The sequence below is a fragment of the Motacilla alba genome, chromosome 6 (genome assembly GCF_015832195.1).
Source record: "Motacilla alba alba isolate MOTALB_02 chromosome 6, Motacilla_alba_V1.0_pri, whole genome shotgun sequence".
In the NCBI taxonomy this organism is placed as follows: Eukaryota; Metazoa; Chordata; class Aves; order Passeriformes; family Motacillidae; genus Motacilla; species Motacilla alba.
This window is the reverse complement of record NC_052021.1, coordinates 29,645,396-29,664,305: the sequence shown is the minus strand read 5'-3', so window position 1 is coordinate 29,664,305 and position 18,910 is coordinate 29,645,396.

The following is an 18,910-nucleotide window of genomic DNA, read 5'->3' as shown; positions in this document are numbered from 1 at the left end:
TATTCATTTTTATGTACATTTCCGTGGTATCCACCATACTGTGCAGGCCTAGGCATGGCTCAATTCTTACTCTGCTTTCTGCCAGTGCAACACTGACTTCAATGTGCTTATTTCAGATTTTCTCTAAAGGAATTGAAATTGGAGGCACACTGCTCTTTGAGCAGCACTCGGAGCTATGTAGTTCAGCAGAATTTACACAGTTTCTATTAGCACTTATTCAAAGTTGGCCACAAGTGTCAAATGAAGCTCCCATTTACAGAAATAAAGGTACTTAATTAAAATCTTACCAATAAAAAAGGGATTTTCCATTGTGTAATTGGAAGTCCAGATACTTAATCCTACTTAAAAATAACAAGTGCTCACACTTTTAAATCAAGAAGTGCCCTTTTTATTTTACTTTCAATAGTGTGTGAACAGTAAGCTCCCTATGGTTTTAACCACTGAATTGTTATAATTTAAATGTTTTTGAACTTCTGGTGAATGTTCATATTTGTTTTTGACTTTGAATTTGATTATGCCATTTATATTGTGATGTCCCCAGAGCTTTGTCAGGGTAGGGAAGCTTCCTTTAGAAATCAAGATTTCCTCAGGATTAATGAATGAAAGTAGGCTGTATCTTTTTGAACTCGTGCTGGGAAACATCTAATTTGCCAAGTCACTTGAACCAGCAGTTCAGGATCAAATCCAGAGGGTTCAGGATCAAATCCAGAGGGTTTCCTGCTTTCCTACCTGGCCACCCAAGGCAAACAAGGAGGTGAAGGATGCCTAACAATGATTGTCTGTGTATCAGCAGCTATAGAGCACCCTGGAGAGCATCTCTGTCATGGAGATACAGACTTCAGACTCTTTTTACAGTGGGAATCCACATCTGATGCTCTAATTTAACAGATGGAGAAACTGGGCTGTGGAGGATGGGGCAAGACGTATCTCAGGTGATGCAGCAGGACAGTGGCAGGTCTTTGTGAAGACCCCAGGGCTGCATCCAGGAGGTCAGGCTACCTAAAAATTAATTTATCATGGCCTCAGACCCCACAGCTCCCTTCCAGGGAGCACTCAAGACACTGAAAAGTCAGTCATTCCAGTGGAAGACACATTTTTTCACCAATGAGAGCTCCAAGCACAGAAAGACCAGCCCAACACTGTTATAACAATTACACCATTCATTTCCAACCTGACTGCCATGAGGGTGCTCACTGAGTTTCCTGAGGTGCAACAGCAATTTATGAAATGATCAGGAAAGCATTTATTTAGACATAGTTTAAACAGGACCCTCTGGGAATTCTTTTTAATATAGGCAGAAACTAATAGAGAACTTCTCCAATTTGGCAGGGTACTGTGCAGGGACTGGTGTGTGCTTACATGTTCAAATTAAATTGCCTTTCTGCTTGTTCTGCATACCAGGCCAGCCATGAATCATTGTCTCTGAATAACTTTATCTTCAGTTTGAGATCTTTGTGCAGTGCTGGGTTACTGTGGACAGAGTATTTTTTAATCACTGCTGAAGTGCAGGTGGAACAACAGGAGGCATCTCAGGAGTCTTGTAACATTCACCTTCTCTCATTTGAAGGCAAAAAAAAACTTAGTGAGGTTCCTCTTTGTGGAGAATTTCCTCCTCTCCAGAAACCACCATAGGTCCTGGCAGAGTCACATGCCATTTGGCAGGATTCATTAGGGTTTGAGGACTGCCAGGCCTTCTTTTGCCAGGGAATAAAACTGATCCAAGCTTTAAAGGAGTCTGTTGAGAGCGTTCCCATGGATTTTGAGAGCTTTAGAGCAAGCCTAGGTCAGAGATGATGCACCATAACAAAGCATTTCTAAGCACTAAGCACAGCCTTGTACCCAGTACACCCAGAGAAGCCAGTTGGGTTACACTGGGTGAGATTCACTGGCAGGAGCCACTCAGGGGTCCTGGCCTTTCCCTCTCTCTGGAGCTTTCATTTTTAGGATCATTGAGACATTTCACCTGATCTGGAAATAGGAGCACACAGCTGAGGGATTGTGCAATTGTAGGGACCTCAGTAACCCATATAAGCTCTTTCAGACCTATTTACTCTCCTGCTGATACACAGACCCAGTCAAAATGGGCACTGGGCTGTCCCTGGCCTGATGACCTCTGTTCCCAGTGGGAGTGGGAATGAGGCACTGCCCACCATCCCCCAAAGCCTGGGCAAGAGCACAGGTTAACCAACAGTGTGGTGTGACTCTCAGAGAGACTTTCAGGGGTATGATACAAGGGCTTAGGAGGTGTCCAGTGCTGTTTACCACAGACATTTGCCCAATTTTTATTAATTCAGATGACTAGATACATTGGATATTACATCTCAACACTCTGTTCATCCTCTATACCTCCTTGGCAGAGTTCCACATGCTGCACTAAGGGAGAGACTTCCCTAAAACAAAACCTGTGAGTCCTTGTCCACTGCCCAGAATAAAGTTAGCTGAATACAGGGCCTGTTTTCAGTCTCCTTGCAGAAGGATGGACATCATCCTTGGAGGTAATTGAACTGTAAGGCTTCAGGTCTTGTAAAGATGTTTAACTCTCCTGAAATTAGGCAGCATTAAACCCTGAGTCTGAGTTAAAATCCCTTTCTCTTCCTATCCCCAAGCCCAGCTGTGTGCAGTGTTTGAGTGTAGGATCCCACTCCAAGAGGAGTCTGTTTACAGCAGACACAACACAAACCACGACCAGCATTTAGCTGATAGGATCAAAACTATGAATACAAGAATAGCTGTTGTGCTCTTATTCTAATTATTATCCACTTTCTCCAGTTCTCTCCAGAGATTTGAGGCTTGTTTGTTGCAGCAGACATATCTATTATTAATCTTTAGGTAGTCAGTAGAATAATTTGCAGCATTCATTAAAAAGTATCACCTTATGGATTACTAAAAAGCATCTATGCTTTTGCTAATGAGCCCCAGTAGTGCAATACTTTACATATTTTATGGCCAGACAATTATGTGATGTCTTGTTTTTTATAGTCAATCTGAAAATAAATTGTTTCAGACACAGAGATAGTAGCCAACGTGAGAGAAGTCAGCGCTGGGAAATCTTGCCTCCTGAGCTGCTGAGTTATAACTGTGAAGAGGTGACACATTTCCAAAGCATTCTTTTATTATTTCTAAAATCCTGCAGCCCACAAAAAAATGTCTGTTATTCACACTTAGGATAAAGCATGATAAATGCAAACAAAAAGAAGCCAGGGAATTTCAGAAATAAACTGTTCCTTTATGGAATGTTTTTTTGGGTTTTTTTACTTTATTTTTAAACAGGTTTCATCTGAAAAAAAATATAGATATTTAACACTTTAGGTGATAACAAAATCTGTATTTCATCTATAAGTAGATGGTGAAATCATTCATCTCTCAAAAAAAGGCAGCATCAGTATAAAGTATTTGCTCATATTTAAGTGGTTGCCTCCATGAAGAGTCACCAATTTACATAAAGATTTACCCATTTGACCTCAAAATAGTCCAAGAAAAAGTATTTACTTCCATTCCAAATGTCTTTGAGAAATAACATGCTGTTCTTTTGTTTTCCCTGTTACTCCAAGTTTCTCATTTCTCCCTTTTGTCTTTGTCCTTTAAAAACATTAGTGGAGCAAATCCATCACAAGAGGAGGCAGCTCAGGAGTCTGGCTCTGGCTTGCCCATGCACAGCCCTGGAGGGGCAATAAGAGACATGTGGCAATAATTCACTCTCAATGCCCATTAAATCTTTAGCCTCCCCTTGGAGACTGCAACAAGGGTGCCAATTAATGTCAATTGTCACAGTGGTTTATGTGGCTGGGACACCTGCCCACCAGGGGCTGGGCAGAGATCCCCAGCAGCCCCTGTCTGCGGAGCCCCAGAGTAGAAATGCATTCACAGGTGAGGAAGCAGCCCTGACTCATCACAAATTTCATTCATTGCTGGCACAGGAGCTGCAGTCCAGCCAGAGGGGAGGACTCTGTAGCGCAGCTCAGCTCTCCTGTGAGCTTCTCTTTCCATGGTGTCTCTCTTGCAGCAGGGCTGACATTCTCTGTTTTCTTCTTTGCAAACTGACAGGAATCAATACTCCATTGAAAGCTGCTGCTTGCACAGCTTTGCAGCCCAGCAGGTACAGACCAAGCTGATGTCATGACAGAAGCAAGTTATTTAAGTGATATTTGTTCTATACCTCCATAAAGTGGGCTAGAAATAGTCTAGGAGTTATCAGTTATTGCAATTTATTGCTCTTCAAACGTTTCTTAGCTTATTAAAAAGAGAGCAGGGCATTAATCAGAAAAAATCTCCTGTCAGCTTCCACTCTCCTCTGCTCCCCATGTTGTACCACCAACCACAGACTGGAGACTGGGAATAACTGCCCACAACTTGGGTTTCCAAAATCCATCTTTTGCCAGTGGCCAGTTAGTTTTGAGAGTGAATTTGGCAAATTATAATAACTGGTTTATGGCTGAAGGTACTTGGGCTTTCCCCAGCCAGACTTGTGCACCCTGTTGTGCCTGCAGACCACACTTAGGTTTCCCTCATGCCTCATAGGTTTATATATTTCCCCTTTCTTTTTCCCCAGATGTAAACACTCACCTGATTTTCTCTGGAATGATATTTGGCCTCATTCCCTGATTTTCAGTGGAGCCTCTGTTGAAATTAATTGGTCCCCTGGGACTAACATTTGCCCATATCACCAATAACCTGTTGTACACAGAAGCAGATTCTGCCCACCCAGGGGAATAATTAGGGAGAGAATTCAGTGTGGAAAACCTTGTGGACCTTTTTTTTACTCTCTTCCTCACTGGCATGGGCTTTACCAAGAAATTTGCTTATAATCCTGACATGCTAATAAACTGATTTTTGTTGCCAGCCAGTTCAGTGAGCTCTTATATTGTGCCACAGGATGACATGGACAATTTCCTTTCTTTCTTCTGACATGTCCAGCTATTAGTCAGTTATATTCTGTTTTTAAACCGGCCCAATCACCTCAAAATCTGAATCACCCATCTGACAGTAAGCCATGAAAACTGCAGAGGGCAATTAATTGTATGATATAATTAGTGTATTTTCCTGGATTTCTGAGTCATGTCTTTCCAACATTCTGCTGTGAGAATTATAGAGGTGTTTCAGGCTTAGGTGTTCATGGGAATGAGATTCCTTTTGTGAGAAGCTCCTGAAAACATTAAAGGCTGTTCAGAACTAAATTAAATTATATTGAGATATTACGCTGCATTTGAGAACTGAGGCTGGATTGCACACATATAGCCACATAATTGTACACACTGAAATAAGAAAGAATAAAAAGAAACTTCTGGACATTAAAATTTTATTGTAAGTATGGCAGGGCAATGTCTTTATCTTCTTGCAAATTTAGATGCCACCAAACCCCTAAAAAAACATGGAATAGGCAATAAATATCTGATCTTTTAATTACATCTCACATCCCTCCAGATCTTTCCCATGCATAGTGCAAAACTAAGGCCTGAGCCCATCTCACTGTGCAGGTGCATCCCTCCTTTGACCAACAACAGAATTTTCCTGGCATCAGACAACTGCAGGCAACATGGGGAAGTTTTCATCTGAGCTTCCATTTTCTATCCTTTGGATGGCTGACCCACAGAGAATGGAAATGGACACCCCCTCTTACTCAATGGGGACCTGGGAGGATCCCAGGGAGAGGGGGAGGCAGGGCTGGGTGTTTGTGTTTGCTCTGCACAGCCTGTGGGCTGGGCTGAGTGCTGAACGCTGAGCATTCACTGATGCGTAATCTGAGTTTTTCTCATTTAGCCAATTGCCCCGGACCCTGGTTTGGGGGTGTAATTTGCATAATCACTACCCAGGTACAGGCAGCGTGTGCATGCCCTGCTCTGGCAATCAGCCCCTGCTCACCCAATCAGGGATTTGCATAATCCCCTTGCAGCTCCTTCCCAGCAGCTTCACTCTGGATATGCAAAGCTCTCCATTCTCCTTGGCTGCTGCAGTCCCTCTGTGCCGAACGGCCTCTCTGCGGCTTCATTTTTCATGTTTTCCAGCAATAAAGACATTTCTTTTGCCCCTGATGTCCATTTCCATGAGAAGAAGAGAGAGAACACACTGAAATCTTAGCACAGATTGGTCTCTGCAGTAACTTCCCCTTCCATTTCTTTTGGATCTTATCTCTAAATTTCCAGGGTGAGGCTGAGGGAGGGGATTCTGCCCCTCTAACCCACTTCAGCAAGACTCCACCTGCAGTGCTGTGTCCAGCTCTGGAGTCCCCAGCAAAGGAAAGACATGCAGCTGTTGGAGCAGGTCGAGAGGAGGGCCACAAAGATGGAATAGAACACCTCTCCTATAAGGAAAGGCTGAGAGAGTTTGAGTTGTTCATCCGTGGAAGGGAAGGCCACAGGGAGACCTTAGAGCCCCTTCCAGTACCTACAGGAGACAAGCTTTTCAGCAGGGCTCATTGCAAAAGGTTAAGGGGTAATGGTTTTACAAGAAGAGAGGGTCAATTTAAATTAGATATGAGGAAGAAGTGTTTTGCAATGAGGGTGGAAAAACACTGGAGCAGCTTGTCCAGGAAGGTGGCAGAGGTCTCACCCCTAGGAACGCCCAAAGCCAGGTTTGATGGGGCTCTGAGCAACCTGCTCTAGTTGAAGATGTTCTAGTTCTTTGCAGGGGGGTTGGACTGGGTGACCTTTAGAGATCCCTTCCAACCCTTGCCATTCTAATATTCTGTGGTTCTGTGATCTTCCCTGTCCCATCATCCTGCACGGGGCAAGGCTCCCAGCCCACCTGTCCTGGTCATGCTGCCACCAGGAGAACCAAGTCCCAGTTTCTGCTTGACCTTTGCAAGATGACAGGTACACCCAGGCCAGGTCCTTTGGGAATGAGAAAGGGAAAGGAGGGGAAGAATGGGGAGCACAAAGCAATTTATGAATGGAGAGATCACCTCCAGGGATACACATCCCAAATACCTTACTCTACTTAGTCTGTAAAATTTCCTCTGCTCTTCCCAGCCTTTCTGGTCTTAGACTGAAGATTCTAATTTGTTTTCAAGGCAATGCAATATATAAAAGCAGCTAAAATGAGCTCCATAATACCAGTGTCCCTCGTGTATCCTATTTAATATCACTGTCTGTTACAGAGCTATGAAATTTAGAGATAAAACCTTTGACTTCCCCAAATGAAGGGCCAGTGAGGGTGGAAGCACACTTCACAAAAGCAGCAGTGAGTGTGACTGAGTTTCCTTTCAAACTATTTTAAATGAGGGTATATAACTTCATCTGCTTTTAATGTGTTGTACAACTACACAAGAAAATCACATTTAATGAGTGCATGAGGAATCATCAAACTCAGAAATAAGGTTGATTACAAACATCAACATCATCCTAAAGCTGAGGTCACGGCTTCAATCTGGAAAAAGCATTAAAACCTCAAGGTAAGGACTTTCTTTGTAAAAAAGTAAATGGTATTAACTTCAGCTGTTAATGGACTAAAAGGGGCTCCCAGCCTGGCTCCTGAGGTCCTAGACTGTTTGTGATATACAACACCTTTTCCAAGACCTATCAAGGAAATAACCTTTGGAATGATGTATGGCGCAGCCTAATGGTCTAAGAAGAGTCTTTTGCTGACCACCAAACAGTCGTGCACTCAGATTCCCCACATTTTATGATGTCACAGAACACAGCAATCCATAAATCTCTGGTAAATGCCTACTTATCTCCAAAGCACCTACACACATTGTTGACAACGTTTTTTGTGGAACTGTAAATTCTTACTAGTTACAGGTATTTTAATGTTTCTACAGCTCAGATATTTACTGTTCCGCCTTAGGAACAAATATGCTCAAGGCAAAATTTTTACTTTATTGCTGTCTGTAATAGGCAGATATTTTTCTTGCAAGGGATTTCCTGCAATAAATACCATTGTCATTCTTATGACTGAAGTTGTTGGCTTGAAACACCTTGTCCTGAAATACTGCCTTTCCAAGCCATTATTATATAATTACTGCAGCTTTTGACCTAGTTACACAAAACAGGATGCAGTCCTTTTCTCTTCAGTATTCCCGAGGAAAGGACAAAGGGGAAATATTTATTTTTCAGGTGAAAAATTGTTAACTTAGAATTACCAGGAGACAGGTACAAACCCCGCTTTGAGTTGTGTCTGGGGCTGCGTATATTTTATAGCCCCAGCAAACACCTGTGTTTGCAACGGAGAACAATTGGGAAAAAAAAAACACAGTAGCCATGATCCAGCTGCCACTAAACCAGTCAGACCACAGGGGGACAAAGGAATTGCTGTAAGGAGTACAGGGGTGTCACAGACTGATGGGAATTTTTTACTGCCTGTGAGCTCTGGCGCATTGAGAGATGGGCTCTACAGACCCCTGTCTCCTATTCCCAGGTTATGTGGTGCTGAAGGGGCTGGACTGTCCCCCAAAGTAGATCTTTCATGTCAGATTTGTGGGAGCACGGGCAAACCAGAGGAAAGGAAAGCTCCAGTAGAGATAGTCTAGCCAAAAATAGGGGCGACATTCAGCCTCTTTTGGGTGTACCCTCAGCAGTACATTCATGCCTGGGTGCTGAGGATAAACAATTCTGCTCCCACTCTCAGAGTTATCCAAACCCAAGTGCTTAAAAAGCCTTCTGCATAGAGGACTATGGTTAGCATCACCACAAGAGGCCTGAAATAATCTTCCCCTGTCAAACAGAAGCCTAAAGGTGAAAAACAACTTTAATATGTCCTTTGAAAAATAAAAAAAAATTGCTGTGAAGCCAGGTGAACCTCATTCTTTGACCATTCTGAACAGTTGTTCTCTTTCTCCATTGCGTATTTGTCCCAATATCAGTCAGACAATACTAATGCAATACTTCAGAATATTGTATTTCTGTAATGCAAAACACAAAAATGCTTTATTAGTATCCCAGACTTCGTTGCAGTCATGTAGCTTAATTTGTTTTCAAAAAAATTTTCTTTTTTCCCCTCTGAATTATGATCTTCCTTTACATGCAGTGAAATGTTGGCTTTCTTGTTTGAGTGCTGCTGCTTCCTGTTTGCAAGCACCAGAACCCACGCTCTTTAAACTGCAGTTGTTATTAATAAAGGTCTCAATGACTGACAAATCCCTACTTCATGCCTCTTTATTTTACCCATGGGAGCTAGTTAAGCTGTATTGTTTGATTTGTATACATTGATGTTCTGATAGCACTGGCCACTTCTGTTTCAGTTGGAGTGGAAATACATTCCTTGTTGGCTCCTTATTAAACATTTCTTGGGCAGCTTTTGTGTCCACTCACAATCCCTTATTTTCAAACTACTTAAACGCTGCTCTAGTTTTTTTGTCATTTTCTAATCTCCTGTGTCTTCTGAGTGTAGGAAGAAAAATAACTCACTTATTTATGTCTGATTCTCCCTTAACTTGCCCAGTTCTTCCAAAAGAGTCTCTGTATAATTACTGTGCTGTTAAACCATCGCTCCAGAATTCCTTAGAAATTTACTTCTTATCTCCCTTGGAAGTAAATCACAGTTTAATCACCTGCCAAAGCTGGTATTAAGTGTCCAATTAAAAACCAAACCTTTTGCAGCTTATCACTTTATGCTGTAAGGAACAGGTGTGTTTTTAGGTGAGTCCTGGGCTGATTTCTATTGAATTATCTGGTAGGACTCCCACTGGCTTCAGGGCGTGTGGAATGAGGCAGATGGTGGAGGGTTTCTTTGGAAAAAGGACCTGATGGATGTCTTCCGAGCCTGGATAACTCCCCCAAGGCTCACTGAAGCCTGCAGGTCCAAAATTCCCAAGGATCTAACCCTATTACATTCCTCAGCCATACGGCTGTGGATTTGCAAATTAGGCAGAAGTGGAAAGAGGCATCATTAGGAAAAGCTGCTGGAATAGCTGGAGAATGACTGAGGGGCACATCCTAAACAGATGTCTCACCCACTGGCCCAGGATTCCCAGCTCTGTTTTGAGCTGGATGGGCACTTGTGACTGTGCAGCCAGAGATGATAAAATTGGCAGAAAGTTTGTCCTGGTGGCACCTGTGCCATGGTTGTCACACTATTCATGACTATGAAGTGTCAGCACGGTTTTGTGCAAATTACACCAGACACCGTCTAAATAAAATGTTCAGCCCATGCTGCTGGGCATTTAGGGGGGTTAATGCTGGAAAGCTGCTGATGTTTCCCATCATTTACAGTGGTGTTTGCCTTGCCCTTACCTGCCCATGTTTAGAATCTGATCCCTACCTGCTACATCAGAGCTGCACCAGTTCCTTTTCTGGGAGACTTTCTATCTGGGGAGGTAACCAGATTTGCTCTTTATCAACCTGCAGGGATTCCATCACCATGCACAGAGAAAGATTATTTAATTTATACTTGTTCTGGCCTATTTGTATGCCAGGGACAAATCCACATACAAAGCTCTGTCCAGTACATGGGAAGGGCAGCATCCCCTGAAAGCCCTTCCTGACCACAAACACCAGCTTCAGCAGCACATCCCAGTTGTTCTTATCAATGCTAACAACCCAGACAGTCTCCAGAGACTCTTCTCTTTTCCTGCACATTGTATTTCCCTGGTGCTGCATAATCCACTGCACACTCCCTTCTTCCCACATATCTCCCTTTTTTAATCTCTTATGTGATCGTTACACATGATATATGATAAAAGGTAACTTTTCCATACCAAGAAATGGTGTCATTCCATAAACAGGCCATTTTGTCATAAGATAGCACAAAAGATGTTCATACTCACTCAGTAAATGCCCTCAGGGTATGCCAAGGCACAGAAGATTGTGACTGAATTGAAACTTCGATTCTTCTGATTCACTCAGCTATTACCATGTGCAAAACCCTTTCCAGTGGATGTTGTTGCAAAAGGACAGGTCTGGGTCAGACCTGGAAGACCCTGCCTAAGGAAAACTGCTGCTGAACTGAAGCCCTGGGTGAGAAGTGTAGTCAGAACCTCAAAGTCTGTTCAAATAAATCAGGGTTGATTATCAGTGAGTGGTGAAATTGCAGATTTTACACAATGATATGTACACATTTGGCTGTTTGAGTTTTTTGTAGTTACAGTCATTTTCAGTCATCTTGTTAAATGAAAAACAGATGCCACCAACAAGTATTAAAACTCACAAAGATGGATTTACACATTTCTTTTACTGAGTGTTTTTTATCAATAAGGCACATGAAAAAGATCTGGGAAGTTTTATTACATTAGTTTAGCCACCATAAATCAGCACAGAATACAAAACTCACTAAAATTACCACCTTAGGGCCAGCATAGCAAAGATGAAGTGCTATGTTCTAACCCTTAGAACAGACTGGGGGATGATCCTCTTCTCAAACCTTGGTGAAGTGATGGACTTTTGTGACTCTTTCATTCTGCTCATCCAGAGAAGACAGGAAAGCAAAGGCAGGCCTGGGGAAAGCAGCTCTCAGGGGCTGCTGTGTGTTCAGCCAGGGCCAGGACAGGATGCTGTGACACTGCACACTGCTGGGTGTTTGCTCAGCCTCAGTGCAACTCCTGCTTTTGCCTGACAGCAGTTTCCTGGGTGCTGAGTGATCCTCTGGAGGAATATTCACTCAAAAGGGATTTGAACTGTGGAGGCCAGCCAGAAGAAAGGACACAAGCCATGGGTGAGCCTGTGCCACTGCTCCCCTTCACCACAGTGCATCTCCAGGCAGGCTGGGAGCTGCTGCAGCCCTGCCTGCAAGAGCAGGACCCAGTTCATGCAATAATAGCTCTGCTTGTGGGTCCCAAGCAGTGACAGCCCCGCTTCTGTCCCTCTCCAAGGCAGTGCAGCCGCAGATGCTTCCCTAACACAACCACAGCTTGCATCCCCATCTCAGCCCTGCTTTGCAGTAATCCCATTCAACTGCGTAATTACTGCCATACTCAGACAACTGTATAATTTCCTCTTGTGAATTAATAACAGTAATAGTAGTACTACTAATAATAACAGTAATAAACCATTGTTGGGATTTCCCCCCATTATTAATTGCTTGCTCCTTTGGCCTTCCTATGGAGACGGCCAGCAATAATGCCCAGCAGGAAATTGTTCTCTGATTTGAATATTGTCAAATGCCTCCTAGAGCTCCTGTTGAGACCACCAGTTTGTTCCAGAGAGGACATGTTCAGTAACTATCAGATGATGATGACTAACTGGTTTATGACTTCAAGTCAGTGGTCTAGAAGTGAAAGGATTTATTTTTCTGTTTGCTTTTTTTAATCTCAGCATCAGTCCTCAGAGCCAGAATCATCCCATTTTTGTCTCTCCATCCAGCTGTGGTTATACTGATTCGTCAAGATGGTTTGAAATTCTTTTCTCTTGTCCTTTGAGGTCAGAGGCTTCTTTGTTCCTTAATATTTTCCTCTCCTCAGTGTATTTTAGGATGATTCTCTAACCCTGTCTTGTTAAACCTAATTGGACAGAACCTTAATCGAGGTGACTACATCAGATGTCATGTTTTCCCCTTCTCTCACCATGACTCTAGCCTCTTCCAGGAGTTATTATTTTGGAGAAACTCTTTCTTAGGAAGTATAAATGTTTGGAAAAGAAATTAGCTCCAAATGTGACTAGCCACTCACCCATAAGTCATGATTTGCCTATTTTCCCAGGCTTTGTTTCTTGTACCAGTCAAAGGAAAGCTGAAAACAAAATAGATTAAATGTTTTCGCAACGTAGCATCAAAGGCTATAATTTTGCTCATTCAAATAATTTAAACAAGATCAGACAAAGTGAATACTTGGAAGGGACCCATTCTAAACTCACAGGAAACCCAAGTATTTCAGGAACTGATGGTGTCTGTGCAAGATGGGCAGCTAGTGCTGAAGCCATGCCACAGTGTGGTTTTCAGAGAAAATTGTGAGAAATTAATCAGTTTGAATAGATCCAGTCAAAATAAGGGAACATTTTGTACATCAGATTTATGGCTTTGGTTAGAAGTAGTGAGATTCATTGAGTACAACATATCTTTTGAAAGCACTTTTAAGTGGGGATGTGGTGTTCTCCAATCACTGAATGTTGTTCATGTATGGGGTTTGTTTTTTTTTTCCACTGGCTCCTTTTTTGACTGAAATGCAAAGCTGTTTTCTTGATCCCATGATACTTTTCAAATTATTAAGTACACAGCTGAAGAAATATGCGCCGTGAACTAATTAGACAGTGAAAACAACACTGTTTCCCTTCTTGCGAGTTGTCTCAGCAAACATAGAACCTTACAAATCCTAACACTTTGCTCATTTACTGTGCCAGCAAGGAAATAGAAGAGTATTTTGATTTAAAGTAAGGCTGGAGTTGAGAACTTCACCAAACCTTCCTAATGGTGCTCAAAGCCCACAGTGACCTTCTGCCCACCTCCTGTGCTGGGGACAGCACCAAAGACAGCTGCTGGAGCCCAGCAGGACTTCAGGGCTGGGTTTCATTAGTGTGAGAGCAAGGCAGAGAGACAACTGCAAGCTCTTTCTGGTGTCCAACAGGCTCATCAAATCAAATCTGTTACATCCGTTGCACTGGTGTCCTGGTGAGCTATTACGTCACCCAGAAGGAAAAAATATTCACATTTGGATCATGCAGACGCAAACCCAGGAGCTTATTAGTGAAACTGTGTTTGGAGACATTGAATCACACTCAATTATGTGCTCTAACAATTGCCCAGTTGCATATCATACAACTTCAGCCTTGAGTTTCTCTTCTTGAATTCCTTTACAGCGCTCGTGAAAACATTGATTGTTCTGCAAAGGCTAAATAAATGCCTAATTGCATTTCAGTAATGTCTTTTTCTCCAAAACAATTTTTTAAACCACTCACAGATAAACCCATTGCCATTTAAACTGTGTATGAAACATGAGTTTTTATTCAGGGTGAAATCCTGGCCCCAATGAAATCAATGGGAGTTTTGCCATTGACTTCAGTGGGGCCAAGATTTCTCCCTTGATGCACATGATATATTTTTCCTGACATTTAGAATGATGAAACAGCCCTGGTTCTGATTAGCCCAGGGTATAAATAGTATCACTCAACTAGAGCAAAATTCAAATCAAACCTCAGGCATCTTTGCTGATGCTGCTTTGTTTTGCAGGGCTGTGTGCTCATGGAGAGACCCAAATGGCCTTTTGGAGTCAAGGACTTCGTCTGAACCCCTTTCTCTGGGTTTCACTTCAGGGTACATCAGTACATGGGGAGCAAAGGGTTAGTAAGCATGGAGGCATCCAGTCGTATGTCTTGTGACATACATTTTTCCAGCGTGAATTCTTCATTAAAGGAACCCTTGATGTCTCACAGCTTGTTACCAAATTGGGCCTTGACTCTTAATATAATTTAGATGAGTTTAAAATACACTTCTAAGAAAAGCTGCCTCCACATTTATAAAAATTCTATACCATAATATTAGGGAGAAATCTGCTGCTTGTTTTGACAAGTTTCATTTTTTTTTTGGTATCTTATGAATATATTTTAACCTGCTGCTTTATGTTTGAATCAGCAGTACTGCAGGAGGAAAGCGACATAGTTGGATTTCTGAGACTATTCAATAAATTGCTTGCACATTGCGCAGCAGAAAAAATTATTTCTAACCTTTCCCTAAAATTTAAGTCCCTTTTTTAGACAGAAGGAGTCATTGGAAAGCAGAACTAATGGAGACACAGTGGCAGAGAAGAGCAGATGCTGAATGTAGAGGGAATCGTTGCAATCAGGTTATTTACTTTGCAGAGTTACTCCATAGCTTCCAGGGCCTGGTTGTGGAGTTTCCCTGGCCATCCTCAGAGCATCTTCCAGACATCTCCAGCATGGATGGGAGCTCACCAGCTGGAGGGAGGCTCTCTCCAGAAGTGGGGAGGCAGTGGCACAGCCCTTCTGCTCCTGCTGCCCCTCCCCGACCCGCTCTTATCTCCACCACTCCCTTATCTGCCTCTGCAGCACACATGGGGCTGTGATATTTCATGAGACATGATAGAGAGTAAGGACCTGCTATTGGCCTGCTATTCAGGCAAAACTCCCACTGGCATCTCTGAGCCCTTAAATAGTACAGCATGTTGCAAGTGGAATTGTTTATTGTGTTCAGTCAGAGCCGGCTACAGCCAGCTCTCACTACTGACTCAACTCCACGAAATCTCACCCTCCTGTCATCCCACACTGCTGCACTCACTGGGCCCAGCTCTGTTTCCACTTAAATGTTGGGGAAAAAATGGAGTCAGGATTGCTCCACCATCTTCTTCTGAATTCTAGATTCTTTTCACTCTTGAAAAACTGTGAGAGAGTCTGAAAGATGAAGACAGCAGGCACAGTGCTGGTGCAAAAGGCAGTGTGATTTACACAGCCCTGGCAGCCAGGGATGAGCTGAGCCCAGGATCTGCTTTTCCTGTAGCTCACCCCTCTGAAGACCAGCAGAACAAACCCATGGAGTGCCTCAAGGTGACTATCAGCAGCAGGATTTAACCCCTAGTGGGTCAAACAGATAAATTGTCCCTGCCCTCCTGTTTTGTGCTCCAGTGGCATCCAAGCAGAGCTCCTTGCTGGGGATTTATCCCCAGCCATCAAACAGCGGCTGGACTTACGACCTGCAGGTATTATTGCAATTTACTTGGCTTTATAAAGCACCCTTGCAGCCTTATTCACACACACCACTGGGGAATGCTGCATGCAGCAGGTTGTTTTGTCATTTTAGCAGCGTTAAAATTCATCTGGTATCTCCTTCTTGCTAAGTGCAGGTAGACACCCACTCTTGAGTGAATAGGATATGCTCCACTTGTGAAGTGTAGAAGCAGGTCAATAGACAACTTTCAAAAGGAACCATTTAGGATAATTAAGCAGCACATACACACCAGCAAGAGTTTATTTTGTATTGGAAGGCATGTGGTTAGGGAAACAATAGCAGTTTTTTCCCTGGAGAACGTTAATTAAATTGAACACCCTGGAAAACTGAACTATTCTTACCACAAATCTATAAATCAAACTGTTCTGTTTGCTTAATGTAATGCTTTGCTATTCTAGTCACACTGAAGTGGGCCAGCCACACAATGCCAAGATATTTCCATGATGAGCACATTAGAAACACTGATTGACTATAGATCTTATGGATGTGAGGCCAAACCCGTATCTCATTTACTCCAGAATAACCAAGATCAAAATCTGGCCCACACTGTTCAGATTAGTACATAAATAACATGAAAGGTTTGTGAGCTCTGCAGCAGATGCATTATGTACTTGTTATTTGTGCTGTAGAAGTCCCTGGCAACTCCAGTGAGGCACCAGGACTCTGCTGTGTTAGGTGCTGTGCAAATACAGAGCAGAAGGATTTGTCTTTCTGCTTTGCCAAAGTAGTTTGGAAATACCTGTGGGCAGATATTCACCTCCCCAGCTTATCTCAGCAGGGTGAGGGGGCAGCCCTCTGCTAGAGGTACAGGAGGACAGGCATTAGCAGCATGGTCTGCTTGGTCCTGTATTCTCACAGGCTAAAGGGGCTCTTTTTGCTGAGATATATTGTGACTCTGAGGCTGAGATTCACAAATTTTGTACTCAGGGGCCAGCTGAATTTTCATCTGGAGTAAACTGAATCCCTCGGCCAGGCTGAGGCTGCCTGCAGGGGGTTTGGCCAGCTCAGCAGCAGGCCCTGAGAGCATCACCCACAGCAGGGCTCCAGTGCCACGGTGACTTCAGCTGCCACTCAGGTCTGCATCACAAGACACATCAAAATACACCGCACACATGGTGTAAACCTGGTGAAGCATTTTCATGTTTTCTTGAGTAGGCTGTGACTCAGGTTCCCATGGAAAACCCTTGCATGCAGTTGTTTCCCTTCACACGCAGTTGTTACTCATTGGAAAAAAAGGTCATTTTAGCTCCAGCCTGCCAGCTTGTTATCTACGTCTCACTTAGATGCTAAACAGAATTTAGGCAAGGAAAAGATCCAAAATTTCAGGCTCTGAAGGGAATTTTGCATGCGCTGAGGAAATTAGTTTAATATCTGGCTGTGTGTCCCTGAGCACGTGTCCCTGAGACAGGGGCAGGCTCTAGGAGCAGCCATGCACAGAGGAATGGAGGAGCCACACCATTCTGCACGTGGGAAATCACTGGCTGCACCAGTCAGCAGCGGATCAGCATCTCTGGAAGAGGGGCTCCTTCAATGGAAGTGCTCCAAGAGATGCATAATTGGGAACGGTCCTTGTGGTATACCGAAGATTTTCTGGGCCTTGTGTGCATCACAGAACTTGTATCATTCAGCAGAGCAAAGACAGAGAGAGCTGGGCTCGAATAGCCATGGGAATATGGAATGCAAAGGCCACACTTGTCCCCTGAGCAGCTCAAACTCACCAGTGACACGTCTGCTGTGCCCTCAGCTGAAAGGGCTCTCGCTGTAAGGTCACCTGCACAGCATCCCAGCACTGAAAATAAAAACTCCTGACACCAGTCAGGACACAAAGCAGCCTCATTTATCACAATCTGCAAGTCCTGTTCATTGGAAAATCAAAACAAGTGGCTTTTTCCCACCAGCCCCAGGATGGCAGCTGAAAGATTTGCACAAATTTCTGCCTTCTTTTCCAAGCAGTGCTCACTCTCTCTCTTTCAACCTCATCCCTGGGCCAGAAGTGGAAAAGTTTCCAGTGTTGACCTAATGGCTCCATTCAGTAAAGCAATGTTATCTTGAATTAATAAGTCTGGGTGACAGTGGATAGGCAGGAAAAGACAGATATTTCGTGTCCCCCTAGAAAACTAAGTGACAGTATGGAACAGGGCCTATTAATATCTGCACGGCTCTTTCACAATTTACTGGCCTTCATTTGTGAGATAAAATGTAAAGCCTTTATTTTAGAGCATGTAGAGTTATTGATCTTTAATATAAAGCCCAAATATGCTACATATACCCACTGGAATGGTTTAGTGCTACTGGATTGCAGTTATCACTTGTAAAAAAAAAGACAATTCCTCAGCAGTAAAACAGTGTCATGAGATGTACACGGCTGTAACTTTCCAAACCATGTAATCTAGCCTTTCCGAGGGAGTTATTTCTGATTCTGTCATGTATGAATGTTTTGGGCTCTCTCACAAGAATTGCAGAAATATGTTATATTAAGGGAGAGATCTGGTATAAATCACACTTGTTCAGCCAGACATCAGTCACATCACAGGAAAAAATGAACGCTTCTTTCGTTCTCGTGTCTGACCCCTCCAGCACAGTATTGTCCCCGCTAATGAGCTGAACATTTTTGCTGATTTGTTACATGCAGCAAATATAGAAGCAATGAAACCCATCTGTGTAATTTATTCATTGATTTGGACTTGAATCCAAGTGTGTTCTAAGTGGTTCTTGTCTGTGTGCATGTGTGCGAGAGAGAATAGCTCATCAAAAACAAAAAGTCTTAAAAGTCTTACCTGCTTGAAATATTTATGAATAATGGAAAATACCTTGGATCTCCTCCTGTGCAACCCAGCAGCCATTTCAGAAATGGTTTAGTGTTAAGTAAGGGCTGCTGGTTTCAGCCCTATATTTGCAGTAAGATCAAAAGATCATTTTTAGGGAGGTCTCCTGATAATCTTTTCCATTCTAAAAATAAACAAATAAAAATATCAGGGAAGGATGGAAGGCTGAAATAAAATAAAGCAAGCTCAAACACATTTTATATCTCCTCCTTAATGCTGAAAATACACATTGTGATGGCAGTTTTGTGCATCCCCTATGATTTCAACTTTCTGTAAAACAGTTTTAATTTGGGGGAGTGTCACTGTTTCTACCCTGAGCTCTTCAAAACATTGCTGATTCCAAGCCACCTGTTAAAAATCTGTTTTCCTTTAAGCTACCCAAGGGCCTATCTCTTTTATTTCAGAAACAAAGTAACGTTGTGAAGGAATTGGTTTTAAACAGTTAGTTTGAGCCTGTTTAAGGTTCTATTTCAGTCTCCAGCCACTGTGGATGTTTGGTTGGGGATGCAGGATTTGTTTAAAGTCTCCCACACAAACATTCCCAC